Here is a 22500-nt window from a genome sequence, read left to right on the forward strand (position 1 = left end):
GGGACTCGGAGACTTTTAAGGATAGAGGGAGCAACGAATGGAGCCAAATACAGGCAAATCCTTGAGGAGAACCTGCTAAAAAAGTGCAAAAGACCTTAAACTGTGGCAAAGAATTTCATTCCAACAGGACAATGACCCCAAGCATACAGCCAAACAACACTGGAATGGCTTCAGAACAAGAACTTGATAGTCCTTGAGTCGCCCAGCCAAAACCCAGACTTGAATCTAATTGATAATTTGCAGAAAAACTTGAAGATTTCTGTTCACCGACACTCCCCATCCATCTTGACAAAATGAGCTAATCTGCAAGGAAGAATGGGAGAAAATCCCCAAATCCAGATGTGCAAAGCTGATACAGACGTACCCAAGAATCCTCGAAGCTGCAATCACCGACAAAGGCGCTTCCGCAAAGTATTGACTCAGAGGGCTGAATACTTTTTGACGCAAGGCATTTCAGCTTTTCATTTATAATTAATTTGTAAAAAATCTCTAAAAACATGTTTTCTCTTTGCCATTATGGGGTATTTTGTGTAGATCAGTGACAAAAAAAATCAAATTTCATCCATTTTACATTCAGGCTGTAGCACACCAAAAACATGACAAAAATCAAGGGGTGTGAATGTTTTCTGAAGGCAACTGTGCATTCAGTCTCAAGTGTGTCATGGAGAGGATGACACCAGAGTACAAAGTTGTCATTCATTCAGACAAAACTCCAACTGGGGAGCATGACAGGCACTTCAATGGCCGTCATCCAAGCTGATGAGCAAGATGGCAAGCGAGACATTGTGCTGCAACTGAGAAACAACTCCTTACAGAAAATTGCCGAGACACACCAACCATGTGATGCACTTCAATATCCACTAATCAGTTTCACAGGTGGTCCCTGATACATGTATGAGCGCACTAAGGATTTCTTGACATATGTGCGAAACTATGGCTGTCATGATCTCTTCATCACCTTCACCTGCAATCCAGCTTGGGAGGAAGTGGCTAATGAACTGATGCCAGACCAAAAACCAAAGCATCGCCATGGTTTGCTGGCAAGAGTATTCCGACAAAAACAAATGAAAGCATTGATGAATATCATCACCAAGGGAAAGATTTTTGGAGCCATTAAGTGCTACATGTACACAATTGAATGACAAAAGCATGGCTTTCTACATGCCCACATTCTGACTTGGCTTCAAGATGAACTTCATGTGCACAAGTGGACGACTTCATCAGTGCTGAACTTCCAGACACAGTAATTGATCTACTTCTGTTCAGCACTGTCAAAACCACAGATGCATGGTCCCTGTGGAAGCATCAATCCAAACTCACCATGCATGAAAGATAACAAATGCACGAAAAGGTTCCCACGATATCTTCTGAAAGAGACACAGATTGGACAAGATGGATACCCACTGTATCGTCGGAGAAAACCAGAAGATGGTGGATTCACAACAGCCATCAGAGTTTGTGGTTGTGCGGTTAAAGTTGACAACAGGTGGATTGTTGCATACTGTCCACTCCTCATAGGACTATTCAATGCACACATCAATGTTGAGTACTGCCACTCTGAAATCCATCAAATGTGTGTGCAAGTATATATCAACAAAGGATTTGACATGGCAGTATTTGGCCTGACAATGGATGGGACTGCGCACGATGAGGTTCAGCAATATGAATTGCGAATATACATCAGCAGCAATGAAGCCATCTTGAGGATCCTGAACTTCCCAATTCATGAGCGACATTCCACTGTGGTTCATCTCAGTGTGCACCTTGAGAATGGTCAGAGGGTGTACTTCACTGTGAAGAATGTACGTGAGCGTGCCCAAGTCCCACACGACAACTCTCACTGCTTTCTTCAATCTCTGCCAAGATGATGAATTTGCGAAGACACTGTTGTATCATCAGATACCCAAGCACTACACATGGAATGTTGGCAGTAAGAAGTGGGCTCGCCGCAGAGTAGGACAAACTGCACCAGACCAGCCAGCTATCAAAGCAAGTAATGCCTTTGGTTGTTTGTACACTGTCCACCCTAACAATTTTGAATGATTTTACCTGAGACTGCTTCTGCATGAGGTTAAAGTTCCAACATCATTTGAGGACTTGCTGAACAGTGGATGCGACAATCTATGAAACTTACAAAAAGGCTTGCGAGCTCAGAGGACTCCTGGAGGATGATACACATCGGAACAGCACATTGGAGGAGGCAGCTACAACTCAATAACCATGGATGCTATGAAACCTGTTTGCCATCATGTTGCAGATGTGTGCCATGTCAAATCCTAAACAATTATGGGACATCCACAAGAGGAAATTTTGCATCATGCACACAAGTGCAAAATCCTAACCTGGAACTGAACCACAGTGATGCCATCTTCAATCAAGCTCTCATTATCATTGAGGATTCCATCAAGGCTTTAGGTGGCTCTGACCTCAAAACTTTTGGCCTTCCTGATCCACAATGACAACAACAATGAGTTCACAAATGAAATTTTGAGAGAGACCAACTACACCATGGAACAGCTTGCTGAATGCCTACAGGAGAATGAGCCATGTTTGGTTCCAGACCAAAGAGAAGCTTTCAATAAGATCACACAAGCACTTTTCAGTGGGGTGGTGGCACCTTCTTCCTGGGTGCTCCCGGTGGAACTGGCAAAACTTTTATCATCAGTCTTCTTTTGGCAAAAATTCGGAAGAGAAGCATGATTGCCCTTGCACTGGCATCATCGGGCATTGCTGCCACACTGTTGACAGGAGGAAGAACAGCTCACTCGGTCTTCAAGTTACCCATAAATCTGGAAAGTGTGGAGGCACCAACCTGCAACATTGGCAGGGGTACTGGCAAAGCAAAGGTCCTGCAGGAGTGCCAGCTCATTGTCTGGGATGAGTGCATAATGTCTCACATAGCTGCTTTAGATGCTCATAATCACACCCAAGAAGATCTTTGACATAATGACAGAAGAATGGATGGAGTGACTCTGGTGTTGGCTGGGGATTTGACAGACACTGCCAATCATTCCACATGGAACCAAAGCTGAAGAACTGCAGGACTGCCTCAACGCCTCATACATTTGGAACAACATTCAGTGACTCAGCCTAATGACCAACATGTGAATGCTTCAAACAGGTGATTCATCTTCTGTGGAGTTTGCTGCAAACCTGCTCAAACTGGGAACTGGAGCCATGATATCTGAAAATCAGGAGGCAACTATCTCGATGAACAACATTAGGAAAACAGTTGCAAAACTTCAACAACTACAAGACGCAGTGTTTCCAAATGTCGCACATCACCTCAATGACCAAAAGTGGCTCTGCCAAAGAGCCATCTTGCCACCGAAAAATTCCATCCATCCATTTGGCCCATACTCTGCGCAGAGCGTTGGTGCTGCCTAACCAGTCTCCTTGGCTATTGGGCACAATCCTGGATGGGTCGCCACTCCGACACAGTATACCAGCAAGCTGGCACTCATTTTGCTGATCTCAGAAGGATGACAGAGTCAACCCCACCTGGTATTAATTCAACAGCTGAGCAGGATTCGAACTCAGGATCCTCGGATCCCAAGCCCACCACCCTAACCATTAAGACAACACCAGGTATACCTTTTGTGAAGGTATACTATTGGTCTGTGGTTGATCAAAACAAAACCTGTCAAAGGGCGGAGGAGCTCCTTGTGAGCCAACGGCCATCCATATCTAGTGCCCAACTGTGTCTGCGGACGTCCTCCTGCAGTTGGGTTACTTCTTATTAGGAGGTTGGTGGCAGGATTTGCACTCCAGCCACCGTAAAACGCTTCATTCCGCAAAACGCAAAAACGCAAAAAAATCTGAAAACCCACTCCGTGGGAGTACCTCCTGTGCAGCTTCCCTTCACAGGGCAGCTCACCGGATGATGGGATTGGGGCAAAGCCTTCGGGACCCCCAATCTTTGATAGGAGGGAAACCACGGGGTAACATCCCTGGGTCAGATTGCGGGAGAGTGTGTCGGAGTGGTGCTGAGGTGTCGTCCACCAGACGGCGGTCTACTTGGGTTAACCTGAGGCGGTCCCTTCGGGTGGGTGCCTGGAATGTCCTATCCCTAAGAGAGGATGATCACCTGTCTCTGTTATCATTTGAGCTCAAGCGTTTGGACATCGGGATTGCGGATTGTCTGAGGTTGTTTTGAAAGATTGTCTGTCTGAACTCTGAGGTTCGGAGACCGGATTGCGGCGAGATAATGGTGGGTGGTTACACCTACTATTGGTCTGGTCGCTCTGATGGTTACCATACCCAAGGAGTTGCTGTAGCTGTGTCCAATAAGCTGACCCCAATGATAATTGAGGTAACACCGGTCAACGAGCGTATTATGAGATTAAGGATTCGTCACTCCTTAGGTGTCATTTCACTGGTCTCTATTTATGCTCCGACTGAGGCGAGTGATCTCACCGTGAAGGACACATTCTACGCCACACTCGAGTCTGTGGTTGATCAGTGCCCCAGACGAGATACACTTCTAGTCTTGGGGGATTTCAATGCATCGACTGGAACTGATAGGGATGGTTATGAGGTGTGTGTTGGTCCCCATGGGTCAGGAACTATGAACCAGAATAGCACTAAGTTCCTTGACTTTGCAAGAAGTCATGGACTTAGGGTGGCTGGTTCATGGTTTCAGCGCCCACAAGCTCATCGCTGGACTTGGTATTCCAACGCTGGCGGTGTGGCAAAGGAGATTGACCATGTCCTCATTGACGGTCGTTGGAGGATGATCCAGAACTGCAGGGTCTACCGGAGTGCTCAGTTCCTCAATACTGACCACAGGCTTGTTGTAGCAACTCTAAAGCTGCACCTTAAATCCTGGAGAATGGTACCATCCCAGCCTAGGCTGGATGTTGCCAAGCTCAGGGATGAGAGAGTAGCTGAGGAGTTTGCGAACAGGCTGAGTGGACACTTGGGGCGTCTGGGTGCTTTGTGTGGTCCTGGAGAGTTGTGGAACACCTTCAAGACCACCGTCCTTGATATTGCCGGTGGATGCCTTGGAGTTCACCGCAGGGCAAAGAAGAATTTTGTCTCTCAAGGGACACTGGATACCATTGACCAGAGTCGCAGGGCCAGGCTGAATGGCAGAGCTGAGCTGTTCAGGGAGCTGAGGCGTAAAACTGTACGTGCACTGAGGGTGGACAAGGAGGCCTATGTGCGAGGAATCTGTGAGGGGGTAGAGCATCACCTGTGGACAGGTGATTCTCGTCCCGCTTACAGGGGAATTCGCGCATTACGTTCATCCAAGCCCATCCCTCGGAGCACTGCAGTTCGAGCAGAGAGTGGTAGGCTCTTGACAGAGGAGTCTGAAGTGAAGGCCCGCTGGGCCGGTTACTTCGAGCGGTTGTACCAGGCTGATCCCCCAGCTGTCGAGTTGGACGTCAAGGGTGTTACAATCCCTGTTGCTGACCCTCGAATCAACTGTGGTCCACCATCGCTTGTGGAAACATGGGCTGCGGTGAACCAGTTGAAACGGGGCAAAGCTCCAGGGATCTGTGGCATCCATGCCGAACTTCTCAAGGCTGGTGGAAATGCTGCACTCGCGTCGTTGCATGCAGTTTTGTGCTCTGCCTGGAACACAGGCATCATCCCAACTGACTGGAAGAGGGGCCTTGTTGTCCCTCTCTGGAAAGGGAAGGGTGATCGCCAAGACTGCAACAACTACCGAGGGGTGACGCTGCTCTCAGTGCCGGGCAAGGTCTTTGCTCGGATAATTCTTGATAGGGTTCGCCACCATCTGCTTGAGCACCAGTGTCCAGAGCAGTCAGGCTTTACACCAAAGAGGTCAACGATTGACCGTATCCTTGCACTTCGTGTCCTCACCGAACGCAGACGAGAGTTTCGGCAGGGGCTGCTTGCAGCCTATGTTGATCTCTGTAAAGCGTTCGATTCAGTGAATCGGGATGTCCTCTGGAGGATTCTTGGTCTTCGTGGGGTGCCACCGAAACTGATCGATCTGATGTCTGAACTCTACTCTGGTACTGAGAGTGCTGTGAAGTGTGGTGGTACCGCCTCTGACTTATTTCCAGTTGTTACTGGAGTTCGTCAGGGATGTGTACTTGCCCCCACACTTTTCAGCACTTGTATGGACTGGATTTTTGGGAGGATGTCGGAGAGATCAAGTTGCGGTGCATCGTTTGGCAATGTCAAGATCTCGGACCTTGATTTTGCAGATGATGCAGTCATCTTTGCGGAGACTTTAGACATCCTCTTGGGGGCCCTCGAGGTGCTGAATGAGGAGTCGGAGCCGTTGGGATTACGGATTTCTAGGGTCAAAACAAAGATCCAGGCTTTCGGTGACATCTTGGATGCTGCTGTCCTGTCTGTGTCTGTTTGTGGTGAGGATGTTGAGGTCGTGGATAGATTCACTTACCTTGGCAGTGATATTCATGTCTCCGCAGGTTGTGAGCCGGAGGTCAATAGACGTCTGGGTCGGGCCTGGGGAGTCATGGATTCACTGGATCATGGGGTGTGGCGCTGCCGGTACCTGTGCGGGAGGACGAAAGTCCGAGTCTTCAGGTCCTTGGTACTTCCAGTCTTGCTCTATGGGTGCGAGACTTGGACTTTGACCAAGGATCTGAGACGGAGACTTAATTCCTTTGGTACCAGGTCTCTTCGGAGAATCCTTGGCTATCGCTGGTCGGATTTTGTGTCCAACGAGCGGTTGCTGAGAGAGACTCGGATGAGATTTGTTACCTGCTAAGTCCGTGAGCGTCAGCTGCGGCTGTATGGACATGTGGCTCGTTTTCCTGACGCTGATCCTGCTCACCAGATTCTCTCAGCGAGGGAGTCTCATGAGTGGAGGAGGCCAGTGGGCCGACCACGTGCCTCATGGTTGCAGCAGGTTGACCATCATCTCAAGGAGATGGGGATGGGCCTGGCATCTGCCTGGGGGATGGCCAGACGGAGGCCCCTGGAGTACCGGCGGAAAGTGGACGCAGCGACGCGCTGTTCTGGCACATGCTCCCATACCTGACCTGAGGTATACCGAAAAATGATGCAGCCAATTTCACAAACAGAGGCCTTCTTACACAGTTTCCTGGCACGATGCAAATGTACAACTCAGTTGATGCTGTACCAGAAACAAATGAAGCAGTTGACTTCCCCACAGAATTTCTTAAATCTCTGGAACCAGCAAGTGTGCCTTCTCACAAGCTGGAGCTCAAGATTGGTGCACCCATCATGCTTCTCAGGAATCTGGACCCACCAACACTCTGAAATGGAACAAGTTTGGCTGTCAAGAAGCTTATGCCACATGTCATTGAAGCCACAATCATGACTGGCCATGCAGCAGGACAGGATGTCTTCATTCCACACATTCCAATCATCCCATCTGACTTGCCATGTCAATTGAGAAGGCTCCAGTTCCCTGTCTGCCTCAGTTTTGCCATGAGCATCAACAAGGCATAAGGACAATCGCTCAAAGTTGTTGGCCTCAACCTGCAAAGCCCATGCTTTTCTCATGGCAAACTCAAGGTTGGTTGTTCCAGAGTTGGCAATGGCAAAAACCCTTTCATCTTGGTACCCGATGGAAAAACATGCAATGGTGTCTATCATGAAGCTCTCCAAGGATAAATAAGAAAATCAATGTCAAACACTGATAAAATATGATCGAAAAATGTGATTGGAAATCCTTCGTGCTGAAGATGAAGAAAGAGTGCTGAAGAAGAATGCAGAAAGAGGAAAGAGAAGAAAGACAGAAATAGGAACACAGAAGAAGGAAGAGGGAAGAAGAATCAATGAAAAAAAAAACAACAAAGAAGAAAGGAACAAGAACAGGAAGATAGAAGTATAAAAAGAAAAAGAAAACAAGGAATAACAAAAATCCAGAGCAGCAGAAACTCTCCAACATCAAGAAGCAAGACAAGAAGCAAACATAGCAGCAATGACTGCGTTCTTCCCTCCCGTACCGACAATCTCCTAGTCTGGTGTTGTACTTCAGTGGGTGGTCCATACATTATGGTTCAAGGGGACACAGGTCAGGTATGGGAGCATGCACCAGAACAGCGCGTCGCTGCGTCCACTTTCCGCCGGTACTCCAAGGGCCTCTGTCTAGCCATCCCCCAGGCAGATGCCTGACCCATCCCCATCTCCTTGAGATGCCGATCAACCTGCTGCAACCACGAGACACGTGGTCAGCCCATTGGCCTCCTCCACTCACGAGACTCCCTCGCTGAGAGAATCTGGTGAGCAGCATCAGCATCAGGAAAATGAGCCACATGTCCATACTGCATAGCCATATATCCTGCATAATCCGAAAGCAACTGATGCTTTCGGACTATGCAGGAAACAAATCTCATTTGAGTCTCTCTCAGCAAACGCTTGTTGGACACAAAGTCCGACCAGCGATAGCCAAGGATTCTCCGAAGAGACCTGGTACCAGAGGAATTAAGTCTTCTCAGATCCCTGGTCAGAGTCCAAGTCTCGCATCCATAGAGCAAGATTGGAAGCACCAAGGACATAAAGACTCGGAGTTTCGTCCTCCCGCACAGGTACCGGCAGCGCCATACCCCATTATCCAGTGAATCCATGACTCCCCGTCTATTGACCTCTGACTCACAGCCAGCAGAGACATGAATATCACTGCCAAGGTAAGTGAATCTCTCCACGACCTCAACATCCTCACGACAAAGAGGCAAGCCTATGAAACCTTTGTTGCCCCTGTGAAGCAGAGCCATCGCCATAATATACAAAACACCCAGGACAGAGCGCTCTGTGTTGAGGCAAGGCAGTGATGGTCATGCTTAACCCTCGACCAAAGATCCCCGGATGGTTAAATATCATGGCAAGGTCAGCCTTGGTCTTACCTGCTCTCTCTCCCACATATATATATATATATATATATATATATATATATATATATATATATATATATATATATATATATATTGTTACAGTCCGGGTGTCGGCTGCGAGCTGACCGCTCTGACGGAGCCGCAAGTCGAGTCGGTCCGACCAATCGCCCGGAATATAGATCGCCGCCCGGATAACTCCGAGGCCAACGGCTCCCTGTGCAAGAACCGAAATACGCCAATGGGCAGACCACGCTGGGTAGGGTCGATTGCCAATCTTCAATTTACCGAAATACCCACGTGATCCAACTACCGGGGTATTCCACCCTCGACAGAACTCGTACGGAACATGCCGCTTAAGCGAGCCTGTCCCGTGCGTGATTCCGAGTGGCTTAATCGCCGAGAACCGTTGGTCTGAATGTCCCCCTTTTACGGCAAACCAACGGCTAACTCCCAACACACGAAATGCTCAGTCAATGAAAGAATCGACGTGACGAGCTGAAAACATTTAACAATTGGGGTATTTATTAATAATAATGGGGAACAAGGGAAGCACGTAAGAGCAGAACTATTCCGACTATATGAAATGCAATGCAATCATTTACAGCACACAAAGCACTTAACTGTTTCCTACTTATTAGATGGGCCCACGGACACACACACACACACACACACACACACACACACACACACACACACACACACACACACACACACACACACACACACACACACACGAAATGGTGGCTGATGCCTTTAATAACGGACTCCAGCTCGGAGGACAGGTGAGCTGAAACCCAGAACCTATCTCGAACCTCTCCACCTCGTGTGGTCTTCAAGCTGTTCGGACCCAGGCTCCAGCGAGACCGAGCTGGATGCAATTGCCATGAGCCACGATCCTTCCCGAGCTCCAGCGAATCCTCTCATGCTTCCGAACACGTGCTGATGAGACGAGGCGCCGATCCTTCCCGTCGATGTGTTGCTATCTTGAAGAACCACCTCCAAGATGAGGCCGATGAGTCGCACCAAGCTGGGAATCAAGCGGAGAACAAAGAGCTCCACGAACCAAGAACTCCGAGCCGAGCAACCAGCTCAACTCTCTTCCGATGAACAAAGCCTCTCTCAACACGAACCAAGAACTCCGAGCTGAGCAACCAGCTCAACTCTCTTCCGATGAACAAAGCCAGAGCCCAAAAAGCGAACCGAGCGAAGCAGACTGCGAAGGTCTGCTGAAAAGCCAAGCCGAAGCAAAAAGCTCTCCAAAAAGCCTCCAAAGCAGAAAGCCTTCAAAAAGCCTCCTCCCTAACCCAAGCCAAAGCAGAAGCCGAAGCTCTACTGAAAGCCAGCCCGAACAAAGCAGAGTATCCCTTTTTTATTGCTATCCCCCCTCCCCCGCTCCCGGCGTGACTCATGCCCTCGTGCTCCATCCCCCACTCAACCACAGGTGGAGGGAGTTGTTGACGTCATGAATCACGGGACGGGAGGGCTCTTCTTCCTCTACGCAGAAGAGGGGGAGGGGCGTCTCCATTGTGTTATGATCGCTCCCTAATGATTAAATTGAATCGCGCAACGCACTTAATCGATTTCTGCCCATTGAACAATAGCAGGTGAACTATCTAGGGAACAAGCACTTATCGACATAACTGACTAAAGGAACCTGAATGTTCTGCGCAATCGAATTCCCAAATTCGTAACAATATATATATATATATATATATATATATATATATATATATATATATATATATATATATATATATCTCTATCTCTATCTCTATCTCTATCTCTATCTCTATCTCTATCTCTATCTCTATCTCTATCTCTATCTCTATCTCTATCTCTCTCTCTCTCTCTCTCTCTCTCTCTCTCTCTCTCTCTCTCTCGTGGTATTTGCAAGTATGAAATATCTGGTGAGAAGTGCCGAATGCTCTGAGGACATTTTATACTGATTGTGATTTTCAGTATTTTTCACTCAAGCATCCACAATTTTGAGAGTTAATCCTCCCTTCATACAAATTAGAAGCAGATAATAATGAGGGGAGGGTGGGGGGGGGTCAGGCTATTATCCATATTGTTTGCCAATTATTATTGTTGTTATTATTATTATGCTGTTATCATTATTACCTCCATCACCAAAGGTGGATGGAGGTTATTTTTTCACCCCTGTCTGTCTGTTTGTCTGTGTGAGGAGGATATCTCACAAAATTATGGACAGATTCAGATGAAACTCGGTGGACATGGTGGGTCTGTGACAAGGACAAATCGATTCAATTTCGGTGAAGATCTGGATCCACATCCAGACTATCAGTGGGATACAAAATGTAAACTGTTCAGCCTGGCAGAGGTTTGCACTCGACTGAGTGCCATTATAGTTATTGTTGTTTTTACTTTTGTTATAAGAAGTGCCCTTTGAAAAAGGCCACGATAACGTGAAACGATGCTCAAGCTGATATATATATATATATATATATATATATATATATATATATATATATATATATATATATATTTTTTTTTTATATATATATTTTTATGTATACACTGTAGCACAGCGTGTTTTCAAGGCAGGAAAAAGCAATAAAACATGGGAATTCCTCCGGATTCTTTGCAGTTGAGTCTATAGCAACTTAGGCGAAACGACTGTGAAAATAAAGCAAATGCCTCTTACATGTGACACAATCAAGGGCTTTGAAACGTCACTTGTAATACCTTCTCCCACCACCACCGGAAGCAGCGCTACACGGTACATGCTCACGTCAATAATTTGCATTGGCCCCACCTTCTGAACCCCCAGTGGAAAGAGGCACCAAGTACGTATAACCTTTGTCTCATGACCCTTTCCCTCGAGTAAGTTTGGTTGAGATTGGATAAGTAACAACTCAATTATGCATCAGCCACAGTCGTACAGATGTACAGATCAGACAGACCAACACCAACTGCATATTTCAGCATGATATGCAATTCGCTATTGAACTTTTCTTGACAAGCGATGGGCATTATACTCTGTATTTAATAAAAAGAGATATCGCTTGTTGTGTTCTAAAATGACAATGATGTGAATTAGTAATTAATCAAATAAATACCGATCAATGATCATTGTATCATTTACATTCACACTGCTGTGATACCGAGGTGAAACTCTACTCAGATTCAAACAGAAATTGAAGGTAAATTTAAGTGAGAAATGATATATACACATGTACTTGGATTTCTCCTCCCTTAAATCATACAAAAACAGTTCTCGCTCCTTTATTAAATCATAGGAGATGTCAAAATAGCTGAGAGGTATGTGCAGTCGCCGTTGACCAAACAGTGCAGTCGCCGAGTCGTCACCCTGAACAAATTAAAAATTCCTCCTTAAACTGCAGGTAGAAAGTGGTTTGGCATTCTTGGAAATCCCTTGACAACCAGAATACCCTGCTTGCTATATCGGAGGGCAATTGTAGGAGCTGCTAGAATATAAATAAATTCACTTTCCCATGTTGTTCTCATATGAACAGGTGTTTTCGGCTCCGAAGGGCAAACCATAAACTAGATATCTGCGATCATAAAGCGATCACAAACAGTAAACCTCTCCGTGACTGGGTGAGGCTTACCCAATGGTGATCACCGATGACATGCAATGGCCTGCAATCCATGATGGCCATATTTTTTTTGGACCACCATATGACCTTGACCATCAACATTTAAGGATGGAGTGTAGATTACGAAAATGCGTCCCCATCTACAGTCTATCCATAAAACTTAACATCATGAAAATCGGAGGAAACTTATTCAAGTTATGTTCAAAAAGGTGGGTTTTTTTGTTAATTTGGTCACAATCCAAAAAAGTAGGTCAAAGACACAAATCAATATCAGGTGCAAAACTTCAGTGCAGGTACACTATTATGATACAAAAACATCGTGGAAGGCCAAGTGGTCTTTGAGATTTCACATTGGCAAAATTGAGCGATGACAGAAAACACGTTGTTGTTTTTCCAGACTACTATTTGACCTTTAACCCGGAGGGGTATGATGTAAATCAAGTGTAAATGCAGCTTGCTGTAGGCTATTTTGGGAGAGCAATTTAGTTTTGGTTGGATAAACTTTAGTCGAGTTGTAGTGAAAAATGTTAAAATGTCTATAATTAGGTCATGACCTTCAAAATTAGATCAAGGTTAAAAAAAAAAAAGTTATGTCAATCCCATGCACTCTCTATTCACATTATTGATGCAAAATTTCATTCCGAAAGTTCATTCATTCCGAAACCTTATATCTTATTCATTAAATGTCAACAGTGCTGAGACTTATAGTTCTTTTCTCCAACATTTTTTTTTTGGGGGGGGGGGGGTTGGAAATCACTTAAAACATGTAAAAATGCAAAAAAAAAAAATCAAAATTTTGTTGAAAAAAAAGTTGCAAAATTTTTTTCTCTAACAAATTTTTTTGAGGGGGTTGGAAATCATTTAAAACATGTAGAAATGCAAAAAAAATGTTCTTTTTTGGGGGGTAACAATTTTTTTGGGGGTTACAAATCAAAATGTAAAAATGCAAAAATAAAATTCTTTTTCTCAAAAATTTTTTTTTGGGGGGGGGGTTGGAAATCACTTAAAATATGTAGAAATGCAAAAAAAAAATTTCTCTAACAATTTTTTTGGGGGGTGGAAATCACTTAAAACATGTAGAAATGCAAAAAAAAATTCTCGATTTTTTTTTTTGGGGGGGGTTGGAAATCACTTAAAACATGTAGAAATGCAAAAAAAAGAATTTCTCTAACTATTTTTTTCGGAGGGGGGAGTAAAAAAAAATTTGGGGGGGGGTTGGAAATCACTTAAAACATGTAGAAATGCAAAAAAAAATTCTCTATTTTTTGGGGGGGAGGGTTAAAAAAAATTTTGGGGGGGGTTGGAAATCACTTAAAACATGTAGAAATGCAAAAAAAAAAAATTTTTCTCTAACAATTTTTTTTGGGGGGGGGGGTGAGACCAAGTCCAAAATTTAATGGCATGATCCTTGGACCATACCTAACCCCCCCCCCCACCAAGTTTCGTCAAAATCTGTCGAGTTTTTCCGTAATACTGTTCACAAACAAACAAACAAACAAACAGAAAGGGGTGAAAACAGTAACCTCCATCCATCTTCGAAGATGGCGGAGGTTAATAATAATAGTTTTCTAAATGGTGGTTTAGTCCTCCTCGGGTTGAAGAAACCTTGTGGTACCATTAAAAATTGGGGGCACGAATTGTAGAAACAAACCCTCCAACAGCAATATCCCTTCCCCGATATGAGGCATAAGTCGTAGAGAAATATCCATGCGAACCCCACAAAAACGGCGCACCTGTCGGCTGATATCTATCAAAGCACATAACTATAAATCTGACAATGCGAGTGCAATATAAGGAGGTGTCCAGTGGGATGATGCAACATAGTTTGATGGAAACTCTGAATCCAAATTTCTGCAACAATCGAAAGTTGATCGACAGAGTACTGTGATCTTGGTGATGGGATGTCGAGGCAGGAAAATGGGTCTTCCCAAAGAAGTGCTGAAGAAAAATGAGGGTCATAGTAATTGGTGCACAAATCAATTTCTAACACAACAACCACTATTGACCGATAAAGATAACACCTCAAAGAACTTTATGTGGCATACTCAGCTGATCTGGTGGGGAAGTGAGTATAGGAGGAGGGAATTGAACCTCAGATTGGGAAGTCAGCTGATAAAGTCTTAAGCTATAATCACAAGCAATCCCTGTTGCAGCTTCGTTCTACTGGTCAGCCTTGGTTTGGAATCGCTATGCTTCCTTCATTAGCAAAACCATCCTTTCATGGAGGAAGTCATTTCTGGTGTGATCATACCATGACGTCACAACATAAAGCACTCCGATCATTGCAGCAATCAACTGTGCATGTATCATGTGTATGTGCATTTGTGATCGTGTGCAATGTGTCCAACATCATAAAGCCATCAATCGACAAGAACAAAAAGTTGCAAAACTTTCAAGCTTACAAAGAAAAGACCAATACAACAATTAATAAAATGATGAGGTCATCGTATGCTCTAGGTACATCATGTTGGAGATAAGAAACACAATCCAAAATGGTGTGTCAAGTGTGTGCAGTTGATGGCATTATCGCCTTGAGATGTGGCAGAACAAAACGTCCTTCATTCACCATACAACTTGAATTGTGGCACGTTCCAAACCAAGTGTCTGATGACGCATCAGATACAAATATGTCTCATCATTCAACATACAATGGCATATGAATGTGAGTGCAGCAGAGCAAGCGCAGTGTTATCAAAATGTATCAGAAGGAAGGGGTGCTTGGGGAGGAAGCAAGCACAGTGAAAGCAAAGTGGATACAATGTGGAGTGAGCACACCAACAAAAGTGATCATCGACGAATGAGCACACTCGAACCAAGGTGTACCGAATGCACAGTGAGAGCACTGAAACCAAAGTGTAGCCTTTCGGATGTGTAGTAAGCTCACTGTAAGCCAAGTGTACCCATGTGAAGTCAGCACACTGTAACCAGGGTATACCCAATGCGGACTGTACACCAGTACACAAGATCAAAGCTATAAACCAACTCACAGTGGCATGCTCAGCTGATCTGGCTCCAGAGTTGGCAAAAGCTATAAACCAACTCACAGTAGCAGTGTTACGATGTAGTTGCGGAATAGTAAACTGGCCACAATCATAAGTGAACAAGAATGTACCTACCAAGATCCCAGCTAAGATAATGCCAAGACCGAGAGGAGGAGGCGGCAACTTCATGGAGCTCATTCATGTGTACAGTGACAACTGTAAGATTGGCTGAGTTCGTGAAAAGTTAAACAGACTAGCAAATCCAATTTGTACACAAACACAAAGAACGAAAGCCAGAAAAGGTGTCCCTAACCCACCTTGCAAAACATTTCCAAGAACAGGTGCAAATAGAAGATGCTCCACATGAAATCAAAACAGCAACGATTGCAAAGAAGACAAATAAAAAAGATGAAACTTATCATCAACAAATATCCAATGGCAATTGGGAGAAAGACAAAAGAATTGGAAGATTTAAAATTTTTAAAAATAAGCAGAAGAGATGGACACATTGGGATGGATAAAAAGACTCATTGAAATGGTGAAGAAGAGCTTACCTGGGTTGGAGAACGAGCCGTAATAAATTCCCAAGACAAATTACCATACCAGTGGCTTCAGAAGATGGCAGGATTGAGTTAATCAGACAAGTGTCAGTTCTGCAAGGTATAAACAGAAAACACCTTCTCTCAGGATGTAAAATAAAATAAAATAAAAACACAAAAAACTCATGTCAGAACACTTGCACACACAAAGGCACAATAATGCATGCAGAATAATCCATCGCTACATCTGCAAAAACCTCAATATCCCAGTCCCAGAAAAAATTATGGAGGCACTAACCAAAAGTGATCGTTGAAAACAACGACGTAATGTTCACGGATGACATGATCATCCCAACAACGGTGAACACAGAAAACAAAGCATTGCAACCAGACATAGTACTTGAATACAAAGAGGAAAAGATGCCATTGCTAATCGGGATGTCACTACCGAGGGATTTCGGTGTAAATAATGCGGAAATCAGGAAAATGACCAAATACCAGTATCTGAAACATGAAGTCAAGAGAACCAGGAAGCTGAAGAGCACAGACAATGTGCCAATGATAGTTGGAGAAACGGGAGTGATAAAGAAGATCCTTACCGAAATCTTGAAAATGACATACCGGGGAAAATTACCATGGAGGCGATCCGGTGTTCAGTGCCGACACTGAAAAGAACCTTCAGAACAACAATATGAGAGCAAAAGTTTCCAACATGATCAATTAAAAGTGATCCTTTACCGATATGGAGGTGGATCCTTTGAGTTCTGGGAAGAGGGAGGACACCATCGTACCTTCTGAAAACCACAAAGGTAGATTGCAACCAAAGGAGTAAGCACATAGTAAACAAAGTGTACCCAATGCAGAGTGAGATCACTGTAACCAGTGTATCAAATGCAGAATGAGATCACTGCAAGCAGTGTCCCCAATGCAGAGTGACAGCACTGTAACCAGTGTCCCCAATGCAGAGTGAGATCACTGTAACCAGTGTATCCAATGCAGAGTGAGATCACTGTAACCAGTGTACCCAATGCAGAGTGAGGTCACTGTAACCAGTGTACCCAATGCAGAGTGAGATCACTGTAACCAGTGTACCCAATGCAGAGTGAGATCACTGTAACCAATGTACAAAATGCAGAGGGAGAGCACTGTAACCAGTGTACCCAATGCAGAGTGACAGCACTGTGACCAGTGTACCCAATGCAGAGTGACAGCACTGTAACAATGCACCCAATGCAGAGTGACAGCACTGTAACCAATATACCCAATGCAGAGTGACAGCACTGTGATCAATATACCCAATGCAGAGTGACAGCACTGTGACCAATATACCCAATGCAGAGTGACAGCACTGTGACCAATATACCCAATGCAGAGTGACAGCACTGTGACCAATATACCCAATGCAGAGTGACAGCACTGTGACCAATATACCCAATGCAGAGTGACAGCACTGTATCCAATGTATACCCAATGCAAAGTGACAGCACTGTATCCAATGTACCCAATGCAGAGTGACAGCACTGTATCCAATGTACCCAATGCAGAGTGACAGCACTGTATCCAATGTACCCAATGCAGAGTGACAGCACTGTATCCAATTTACCCAATGCAGTGTAAGTACACTGTACCAAAGTATACCCAATGCAGAGTGACAGCACTGTAACCAATGTACCCAATGCAGAGTGACAGCACTGTAACCAATGTACCCAATGCAGTGTAAGTACACTGTACCAAAGTATACCCAATGCAGAGTGACAGCACTGTAGCCAATGTACCCAATGCAGAGTGACAGCACTGTAACCAATGTACCCAATGCAGTGTAAGTACACTGTACCAAAGTATACCCAAAGCAAAGTGCGAGTACACTGTACCAAAGTGTACAGAATCATGCAATTGCTTTTCTTTGCCAGGCACTTGTTAAGCCGCATCACAAGCCCTGAAACTTGTGAAAATTTGAAAGGTCAATTGCTTCCTTTTGATGAAACAGAAAATTGAATTCATGAATACAAATTACATACAGAATGTAACGACGAGGAAAGAGCTCCAGAACAATGATGACTGTTTCCCAAACGGGCAAAGCAATTAAAATATATATATATATGAATATGAATATATGAATAGAGCCTGGTGTTGGCGCAGTGGTTAGGGCAGTGGCTTGGGAAATCAAAAGGTCCTGAGTTCAAGCCCCGTTGAGCCACTGAAATAATACACCAGGGGGTTGACTCAGCCTGTCATCCTTCCGAGGTCGGCGAAATGAGTACCAGTATACTGGGCCGGTGTATACCCCGGTTAAAATAGGTGTACCATATCCCTGTGTCGTAAGAGGCGACCAGGGTTGCGTCAGGAAGGGCATCCGGCATAAAACGTGTGCCAAATCACAATGCTGATCATACGGATGATCCGCTGTGGCGACCCCTAACGGGAGCAGCAGAAAGAAGATATATATATATATATATATATATATATATATATATATATATATATATATATATATATATATATATATATATATATATATATATATATATATATATGAGATTCCTGGTCAAGGGAAGCGATTTGCATCGGACTGAAGGATCACGATGTACTTGCGAGGAACGAGTAAAATGTCGCTCTTATTAAAGCACCAATTGGAAAAGACAAAGGAGATGGAAAGTAGCAGAAATTGAAACTACCGTACTTCAACATGGGATGACATTAATTTAATTCTGCAGTGGCCGACCGATGAATCTTACGGTAATATCGATAGACTCGTCAAAAATGAAAGCATATGTTTGTTGGATGGAGGACATGCTTCTGCTTCATCTTTGCCTCACTAATTACAACTTTTTTTGTGAAGTCAACTGATAAAGGTTTGGGGCCAAATGTTTCACAAAGTGGCTTGCTTGGCCAGGCGTAGCGACGCTGGACTCAAGGTGGCAGTGATTTGTAATTTGTTCAGAGTCCCAGCAATAACTCCCCTACTCTTTGCGAAAGGTACCTATGGATGGTGAACATGCATTAGTGATCGGTCATGTTGGCAGATGGGTCCTCCGGCTTAATGTCCTTCTGAGAGATGGCACACAGATTGATGCCTCACCAAGCATGAGAAACTGATCAAACACCAGGTTGACCGCTCGTTTATAGCTGCAACGAGATTTGAACACAGGTTAGATGGTGAGTACACATACCTTCCTCCAAGTTATGCTGCGAGCAATGACAGAGGCGATAAAGTAAGCAACTAAAGGGTGCCACTTGGTAGAGCGCATACCCCCGCCAGGCTGAACAGTTTATGTTTTGGATCCCAATGATAGGTGGGATCTGGATTCGGACCTCAACCAAAATCCAATCGGCTTGTTCTTGGCACTTAACCAACTCATCCACAAATTTTGTCATAATCTGTCCACAACGTTTTGAGACATCACGCTACACATCGTTTTTGGCCTGATTAATGATGACAAATCATGTTACAAAAAAAAAAACTGAAAAAATTCTCGTATTCGGATTTTCACCAAAATCGAATCCATTTGTCCCTGACACATGCCCAAGCTATCCACCAAATTTTGTCTGAATCAGTGTAATTATTTTTTCGACAAGATGTTCACATAGAGACAGACAGACAAACAGGGATGAAAATATAAACTCTGTCCATCTTTGGTGGCGGAGGAAAAAAAAAGTACTTGCAGCAAACAAAGGATCTTCACAGCACGTTACCATGGACTACAACCCAACTAGAGCGATGTGTGATGGTTACATGGATTTCCACAAGTTGAAATCAACATCAGTGTTGGACAATTCTGTTTCTGCCTGAAGATTTTATGAGTTAGAAAAGACCACAAATATAAAAGACTGATTGCAGCAGGGAGAGAAAGGAGCAAAGGAAGAAATAAAAATAGAAATACAGAGGGAATTTGAAAACAAATAAAGTGGGAAGATTTAGACAAAAATCACAAAGAAGAAAAGTTTGTCAAGGTAATTGTATTTCACAGTCCTTGGATACCAAGAGCAGGATGAGTGAATTATCCATCAATCCAGTGAAAGGATGAATCTGAATCAGAGAAACCTCAAAATAAAGAGATGAACCAACAAATCCGAAAGGGAATAAAAATGGTTTTAAGGTTGAAGGAAAAATTCCAATGGTATCACGGTTGCAGTAAAGTACCTGGGACACGATGGTTAATGTAAAGTTTCCTTGCAAATTCCATTATAACCTGGAGGTCATACATGACTTAATTAAGAGTTGAAAACATCCTGAAGGCAAACACACACGCACAACACATATATATATATATATATATATATATATATATATATATATATATATATATATATATATATATATATATATATATGTATATATATATATATATATATGTATATATATATATATGTATATATATGTATATATATGTATGTTATATTTATGTTATATGATATGATATGATATGATATGATATGATATCATATGATATGATACGATATGATATGATATGATATGATATGATATGATATGATATGATATGATATGATATGATATGATATGATATGATATGATATGATATGATATGATATGATATGATATATATATATATATATATATATATATATATATATATATATATATATATATATATATATATATATATATATATATATGTGCCTGGTGTTGGCACAGTGGTTAGGGCAGCGGCTTGGGATCCAAAAGGTCCTGAGTTCAATTCCCGTTGGGCCACTGAATTAATACACCAGGGGGTTGACTCAGCCTGTCATCCTTCTGAGGTCGGCGAAATGAGTACCAGTGTATTGGGCCGGTGTATACCCCGGTGAAAATAGGTGTACCATATCCCTGTGCCTTAAGAGGCGACCAGGGTTGCGTCAGGAAGGGCATCCGGCGTAAAACATGTGCCAAATCACTATGCGGATCATACGGATGATCCGCTGTGGCGACCCCGAACGGGACCAGCCGGAAGAAGAAGATATATATATATATATATATATATATATATATATATATATATATATATATATATATATATATATATATATTTTTTTTTTTTTTAAATGATATCTTGTTGGGTTTCTGGGTTTGTTCAAATGTTTTGACAATAACAGTAAAAAATATTAATAATAACAAGAACGACTCCTATTGTTATTATCATTCGTTATTGACATGAAAAACATGAATAATTGTCGTTTTTCTGGTGCCATCGAAACCCTCAAGGATTCAAGTGCCAACAGCACTAACCAGGTATGACAGCAAGCATTTTACATGATTTATGGGAGTAAAATGGCTTTCCCCAAACTACTATTCCTCAGTTTGTTTAATAAGCTCTGCAGGAGATTGAAATTAGCCCAGCTCAAAAGATATAAGGACAATCAACATCAGTGGAGTTTAGCACAGAAATCACCTTTGAGCAGAAACATGGGGCATTCAAAAAGTTAAGCAAAGATACTAATTATCCATCCATCCATTGGAACCATACTCTTTGGAGAGCGTTGGTGTTGCCAAAGAAATCTCCTTGGCTATTGGACACAATCTTGGATGGGTCACCACTCCAACACAGGATACCAGCAAGCTGGCACTAATTTGGCTGGCCTCAGAAGGATGACAAGCTGAGTCAACCCCACCTTGAATTAATTCGACAGCAAAGCAGGATTTGAACTGAAGACCCTCAGATCTGAAGAATCCCAAGCCCACCACTCTAGCCATTAAGCCAACACCAGACTAAACGAATTATTGTCCTAGAAAAAGAATGTTTTTTTTTGCAATGTATACAGCTGCAAGACCAGCAATAAATATGTTTCTTTCCGAATTATATTCCTACATATTGAAAAATAAATCATAACTGGCTTTTCAGTTATTTGGCTATTTTATCTGATTCATAAAAACTTTTGGATGTTGTTCACAACGATAATTTCACACTCATCTTGTCGGTCTGAAAAGCTTGCCAGAATAACCCACCTTCATATTTCCATGGCCAGCCACTGGAAAAGGTTCAGAATGTTGAACTTTGAGGCACCACCCTCGGCCATTATCTCTCCTGGCTCACTACATACATCATGAAGCTGGCCTCCAAAGTTAGCAGCAAACTGGGCATCATCTATCGTTCCAGGTAATTCTTTAAAATCAGAACTACTCAAAGCCTACAAGGCTTAGTCCATAGCTCAATAGATGCTGTTCTCTCATATGGACTGTGACACCGGCTCCACATTTGTCTCCCGTAGATTCTGTGAAATAATACACATAAATGTAGAGAAAACCTTTCCCCAAAACAAGGTTTAAACACCTGCACACATATTTTCCATCTGGGAACAAACGGGTTATTTCATTTGGAGCATCCTATGGACATATTGATGATGCAACTGCATCCAAGCACCAAAAGTGATTTTTCTTCAATGAGTCATGCCAGGAATGTAAATATCTCCTTACATACCCAAAACACAATGGGGAACATGGAAAATAAAAGTGGACCAAATGTGAAATGACAGCTCTTTTGCTCCAAAGAAGGGATGTTACGATAAAGGCAAGCGCACTTCGATCCATGCTGTTGATGCCATGTACACACACACACACACACACACACACACACACACACACACACACACACACACACACACA

The sequence above is a fragment of the Eptatretus burgeri genome, chromosome 5 (assembly GCF_056783735.1).
Source record: "Eptatretus burgeri isolate ZD-2024b chromosome 5, Ebu_testis_v1, whole genome shotgun sequence".
Classification (NCBI taxonomy): Eukaryota; Metazoa; Chordata; class Myxini; order Myxiniformes; family Myxinidae; genus Eptatretus; species Eptatretus burgeri.